Raw genomic sequence first — 7,245 nt, 5'->3', positions numbered from 1 at the left:
TGTATTACCGTGCTTGAGTAGGAGCCTAAAAATGTGCATATTTTAAAATAATCGAAACGGTAGATATTCATCATCATGAAGCTACCCCCGCCTAATACATCAGAGGCTGCAGGGCCAGCGTTTTCCCGTGAAAAGTGACCTTCAGTAGTGTTCGTGAATTATTTTATGTTGGTTTAAGGTTATATATCAAGTCTTACATGCCCTATGAAAAAGAGCGTGCAATGCTCCACAATTTTTCAGAAAAAAATTCCATTTTAGGGCCTTTGCTTCTATGATCACTTGACTAAGGCTTTGAATAAGGGTGAAAATGCCTATGTTGTTTACCTTGATTTCCAGAAGGCATACGATCGGGTCCAACAAGGTGAACTCTTGAAGTGTTTACACGAGATTGGGATTGGGAACAACTTAGCTGAATTGGATAGAATCATGGTTAAGTGATAGGTCACAATGGGTTATGGTGAACGGGGAATTTTCTGATTGGAAAGGTACACAAGTGGAGTTGCTCAAGCGTCTTTGGCCCTATACTTTTTTTTTGATAAACTTCTTCATGGTGTGGATAGGATTGTTAGCAAATTCGCAGATGACGTGAAGCTAATAGGAGTAGTGGGGGAATGAAAGCGATAGGAAGTTGCTCCAGAGACCAACCTAAACAAAATTGCAACCTCGGAAAATGAATGGAGTATGTCTTTTAGCATTGACAAGTACATGGTCGATCATTTTGGTTCGAGCAACACATGTTTCACTTACGAGTTGAATGATCTTATTATACTCTGGATGCAACTAGGATCAGCGATTAGGGTATTCTTATTGACGAGCGGCTTAGGTTTTCTGATCATTATTCATCGATGGTCAAAAAATCAAATTTAATGCTCGGTTTCATTGTCAAAAAGGTCTCTTCGCATTCTCCCAAAGTGATCCACTTTTCTAAGGATTAGCTCGTCCTGGATTAGATTATCCCGTCAGGTTTTGGAGACCATACCTATAGAGGGACATAGACGTGGTCGAGGACATGGCCGTTTTCGTCACTTTCCTTCTTTGTTGGATAACCATCACTGTCCTGAGAAGAGAAATTATCTTCCATGGTTGCATCATCGATCGGGTCGTCTATGTTGTCATTGATGACGGCCTTCTTTTCTTCATTGAATTTTACATTTCTTGAGACTATGATACGTTTCGTCCCTGGATCCATGAGTCTGTATCCCATTGAAGAGTATCCGACGAAGATAATTTTCTTCGATCTCTTATCCGGTTTCTTTCTCAGAGCTGCAGGAGTTACGCACTGCATCCAAAAACTCGAATATTGCTTAGATCAGGATCAGATCCAAACTTCAGTTCGTACCGTGTACAGTTCTTTACGGTATTGCTTGGAATTCGATTATTCAAGTACGCAGCAGCTCGAATTGCTTCGCCCCACATTTGTTTTGGCAAGTTGGCTTCAAATATGAGGGCCCGCCCTTTGTCCAACAAAGTTCGATTCGCTCGTTCAGCAACTCTGTTCAACATTGGAGTATAAGGAGGAGCAGGATCAATCATGATACCATTTTCTGTTGCGTAATGAACAAGTTCGCCTTTCACATATTCGCTAGCGTTATCACATCTTATTTTCTTCACAGAAGTATTCAGCTTCAGAAATTTTATCGGTTCTGTAGGAACCTCACTTTTCTTTTTCAGCAATCGAACCTCCATGAATCGTGAGTGATCATCAATAAAAGTGATGAAATACTTCTCCCCCGCGTGGGTCGCTGGAGTGATCGGGCCACAAACATCAGTGTGCACCATCACCATAGGCTCGGTTTCTCTTTTCCTTGGTCCTTTCCCAATCGGTTCAGCGCTATGTTTGGAAAATTTACAGACTTCGCAAAATGAATCTTTAACTGGAAATCCAAGTTCCTTTACAGCTGAGTTCGATGGATGACCCAACCTTCGATGCCACAGTTTCGCATTACATTCAGTAACATACGATGAAGCTATGCGAGGAGCGAAACCACTTACATACTGTCCTTTGCTGTTAGGTTGAGCTATGATGAAATTTTGATTTCCCTTCCGGACACGAACACCGCTTTCTGAGAAGATAACCACAAATCCAGCTGCTTGAATTTGTTTCACAGACATCAGCTCACCGTTGAGCTCCGGAACATACAGCACGTTGGTCAGGGTCAGCTTTCTCCTGTCAAGTTCACCAACGATGGTTCCAATTCCCTGAATATTCAACCGTTCAGTTTTTGAAGCACAGTCAACAGTTCCATTATATGATGCCATCGTTTCAAACCATTCCCGCTTGCTACACATGTGTGACGTAGCACCGGAATCCACGATGAAGATTCCCTTGTTGACACCACCGACAGCGAAAGTCACAGCAGCCGATTCAAACCGCTTCGCAACAGAATCTTTCCGAAATAAACAATCCCGCTTGAAGTGGCCGACATGACCGCACCCATAGCACTTCGGTTTATATTTCTGGAATTTCGATGAGTTTCCTTTCTTCTTGGAAACACCAAAAGCAGCATCACAATTCGACGTAGCATTTTTCTCGATCGATTGCCCTTTCGATGTGCTTTTCTCCAGCATCAGTGCTTCAGCATCAACGAGTCTTTTCATCACAAATTCCAGACTTAGATTGTCACTAGGCTGATTCTCTATCGCTGACTTGATTACATCATATTCCGCTGGTAATGACATGAGAAGATAAACAACAACGTCCGCTTCATCCACTTTCGCCCCCGTGAATTTCATCCCGTTCACGATACCGAGAAGTTCATCGATGTGTTGACGCATTGAACATTCACGTTTCTTTTTCATGGTAGCGAGCCTTTTGTGACATAAAATCGGACTCACCGTCCCATCCTTTGTATACGTGAATTTCAGCTTGTTCCATATCTGCAGGGCAGATCTTTGTTCACTCATGGACATCAACACCTTGTCGTTGATAAGAGTCATCAGCAATGCGTATGCTTGCTTGGCTTCCTTGACCTCCCTTGGTTTCGCCTCATCCGCTTCACGTAGTAAGTAAGCATCAAGCTCTTTCGCTGCAAAAAGAGCCTCCACCCGTCTCAGGGGCGTAGCCAGAAATTTCGTTCGGGGGGGGGGACCACTTTCATTTCGGGGGGGGGACCAAAGTAACAGAACAATAGATTTGGCCATCTTTTTCCCTTTTTTCGGTCATTTTCTCACATTTCGGGGGGGGGGGACCAGACCCCCAAGTCCCCCCCCCCCTGGCTACGCCCTTGACCCGTCTACTCCACAACGGATAATTCCCTCCGTTGAAAGGCTCCACTACATATTGAAGTTTCCCTTCCGCCATGATGAAACCTGCGAGACGATCGCTTACGAAACCAACGTAAACCGCGAAAACATAAACCTAAACCATGCTCTGCTGTTAAAGAGAGAGAATGTCGAGAAGAAGACTGTTTATTATACAAGAGAGGACACAATATACAAGCACATACACACCTACGCAGATAACTAGAAACAACTGGTTGATGGACATGCAGCGCCATGTATATATAACATATACTAGTGCGATTACATTTCTAATACTTTATTTTGTATATATATTATTTATAGTTCTTGTAATTGCATTTTTAGTTAGGTTCCTGTATTTTAGAAATATATGACCCCCAAAGCAGAATGTTTTGCGATGTTCTGCAACGAGCCCTCAGCTGACTGAAAATGTTCTGCGGTAAAAATTAACGTATACATAATAGCGTTTTCTATGCTTTTCTTAAAATTCTACTAGATTGTTATGCAACAGCACTGGTTGTTCTGCGATGTACGTCGCACATTTCGGCATATTCTGCTTTGGGGTATATGACATCCATATTTGTTATGAGTAGAGCCCAGATTATATGCACTAAAAAAAGTGGCAAAACATGCTCTAAAAATATGCACTTAAAATGCCAAAATTCATATTTGAAATCCAAAAATATTCATTAAACACCCCAGAATATGCACTAGAAATATTGAAAATGTCAAAAATTCTGAAATATGTACAGCTTGTTGTAGCTGCTCAATAACGAAAACACAAGTAACAAAGGAATTTCAATACTATTTCTAAAAAAAAATGTAACACTTTGACATATCTCTAGAAATAGCCTCATAATAAAACAGTTAATATTCGTAAAATACTTTATGAATATGTACAATATTAATTCACTAAATTTCACCTGCGGAAAAAAAACCAATGTTATGACGATATTATGAACAATATTTTATTTGTAACGTTTTAAAAACTTTAAACTTCAAAAATATGCTCTTATACTGAAAATTATTTTGATTTTATGCATTTATATGCATTAATGTTAAAAGAAGGCCAAAAGATGCAAATGCAAATCCTCTCGATGAGTATAAAAACAATCCTGCCGTTCGGAACCGCCGATAAATTGTAGGTCATGGTCTAATTAGCCCTCTTGCACAGAAAATGACTGTGGTGCGACAAAATGATAAAATGATAGAGGGGCTCCCACTTGTCCTACTTTTCAGTAAAATGTCTTACTTTCTAGTTCTTGTCTTTTTTTTTTATCAAATCCTATCAACAAATTTGCGTGATTGATTTTAATTGAGGATGGGAATCATAGATATATCGCCAAATATAATATAAATGTAGTAGATTGCAAGTACTGATTCTGCCAAGGCAGAAAACATATAATTTTTTAGGTTATTCGGGGGTTGTATGTAGACCATTAGATTTATTAATTTTTTTTGCTTAGTTTGAGGGTTCAACAAGTGAAGTAGTCTTTAAGATCTTTTGTCTGGATGGGAAAAAAAAATTCTAATTACTACTTCATGGTCTTGTACAGTAACTAACATTCATCATTCAAAATCATAGTTCACATATTGTGTATTGGCCATACAACAGTTTGCATTACAAAGCAGTTGGATACATTGGCCTTTCCTAGGTTTTGTGATTCTGATGCTACCCAATAGCATTTAATTAATTTTTTTGGTTTAGTTTGAGGGTTCAAAAAGTAGAGTATTAAAAAAACTTTGGTCTATATGGAAAAAAATAATTTTGTATCATTATGCAAAATCGTCATTAATCAAAATTATAGTACACATTTTGTGTATAGGTGAAACAACAGTTTGCATAACAACGCAGTTGAATACATTTTGGGTTTGGTGATATTGACGCTACCCAATAGCATTCAATTGTCTTCTATATTTTTAGGGTATGCAGAGGCATAAACAATATTTGCTATGCTCAGCAAAAAGCTAGAAATAAAAGTGCTTCATTTGTCAAAAACTATTGCACTGCCATTGAACAGTAAGATATAAACAAATCCCTTTAAGAAAAGGATGGACAACACAGTAAAACCATCCGAATTCACCTTGACTTATTTACATCAGACCTTGTAATGAACACATTTTGTACTGTGCTTTTGAAAGTGGTCTCAAAAGAGCATCGTTCTTGGAAAACTTACATGTCTTCATAATTTTCTGTGCATTGTTGCAGACAGTTGAAAGACTCCAAAAAAAATTATATTGTGAGGAGAGACAGAAAAGAATTATCTGTTGTTGCTAGTACCCTATTTTGGCCTTGTTTTAACAATTTGCTGTTGTAACATTTGTTTTTATATTATTATGTGCTTATTATTCTGTAGAGGGTCTCTGGCCTTTGTCTTACATATAGATAAATATTACCTGTGCCCCCCCCCCAAAGCAGAATGTGCCAAAATCTGTGTCGTACGTCGCAGAACAATTAGCGCTACTGCAGAAGAATTTGGAAGAATTTAAGAAAAAGTGCAAAAAAACACTATTACATGCATGGGAATTTTTACCGCAGAACATTTCCAGTCAGGAGGGCTCGTCGCAGAATTCTGCACATTCTAAACATTCTGCTTTGGGGCCTGTGAGTGTGTTCATAGAAGCATTCTCTTTGCTCATGGTGAAGGGTCAGTGCCATAAATCTTGCGAGACACACAAGTTGAATTGTTTTAAAGTTCAATAATATGAGCTTATGTTCTCATACAAGAAGGTTTTAATATTACATTTCTCAACAATCATGCAACCAATTTCATTGTTGCCTCCACAGTGTGTTTGGTCGTTTAACAGTCTACTTTGAAAATGATAATCTCATTCACATTGTTGCAGATTGATTCAGGCAAATCTATAAAAACAAAGATATCATGGTTTAAACTTTTGTGATGAGTGATGACGTGTGGTGTCGTCTGGTATTACAAACTGGTCCCTGAAGTGTTAGTGTTACATATTTAGGTCAGTATCATGTCGATGTGTGTAAACTCGGATCGGGAGGTCGTGTAAAGCTTCGGTGCTATTTGTTATTTCTGATGAGTTGCAAAGCTTAGGCACGGGTCCCATTTTTGACTTTCGCGGACTTTGTACTGACTGAACATGAAGTGCTACTGTCCATTGAAAATTCGATAGCAGAGGCTTTGGTTTATTCTTTTGTGAAATAGTCTGAGTAGAAATCCTCCTTGTCATGATTGATAAGATGAAATGGCATCACATGCTAACAATCCTACTACGTGGTGTCTTTAGCCGCGAGTGTATTAAAAAGTATGCTCCGGTCACATAGATGCCGGGGTTGTACTAGTTTTGTACTTTCTGGTGCCTCTGTGGACATTTTTAATGTCACTTTTACAGAGCCATCTTAAGAGTATAACGTTAGTCAACAACTGGCGAAGAGTGAAATTGATACTTTTGTTGCTTGGTGAGAGTTTTCTTTTTTAGAATAAACTCCACCACGCACGAGGACATCACAATTTCGATAATAAAGTAAAATCAGTGGGGAAAAAAATGCTCCTGTATTCACCACAATTTCCTGAAGTATGCACATGCAACCGCTGTGTTGATCGAGTGGACATAGTGACGAACTCGCATCGTGAGGACCCCGGTTCGAACTCCACCATCACCACCGTAGTGGTGGGTTGAAGTTGGTTTTCTGTGTTTTCCAAATTTGAGGTGCAAATGTGAGAAGATCTCGTTAAAGTCTTGCCACAGAGCAGCAGGCATACATTGATACAATTATTCAATCATTACATTTCACACATAGTTAGAAAAATTGATGGCAGATGGCAGCACTACTATGTGCATGAGATTCTATCTATGTACATTTGATAATGTATAATAAAGTTTTCTCCAACATGGTCCTGCCCCTTCACAGGGGCAATGACCAAAATTGGCTAAAACCTATAGAGCCTGGGCCGTGTTCGGTTTGAAAGAAAGATGGCAGCACTACACATAACAAGCATTACACAGAAACAAATTTCACAATAGGTGCACAACACG

The sequence above is a fragment of the Pholcus phalangioides genome, unplaced genomic scaffold (assembly GCF_987345545.1).
Source record: "Pholcus phalangioides strain wild (caught in Gottingen) unplaced genomic scaffold, Ppha-v1.0 ptg000037l_1, whole genome shotgun sequence".
NCBI lineage: Eukaryota > Metazoa > Arthropoda > Arachnida > Araneae > Pholcidae > Pholcus > Pholcus phalangioides.
Note: the sequence above shows the minus strand (reverse complement) of the source record.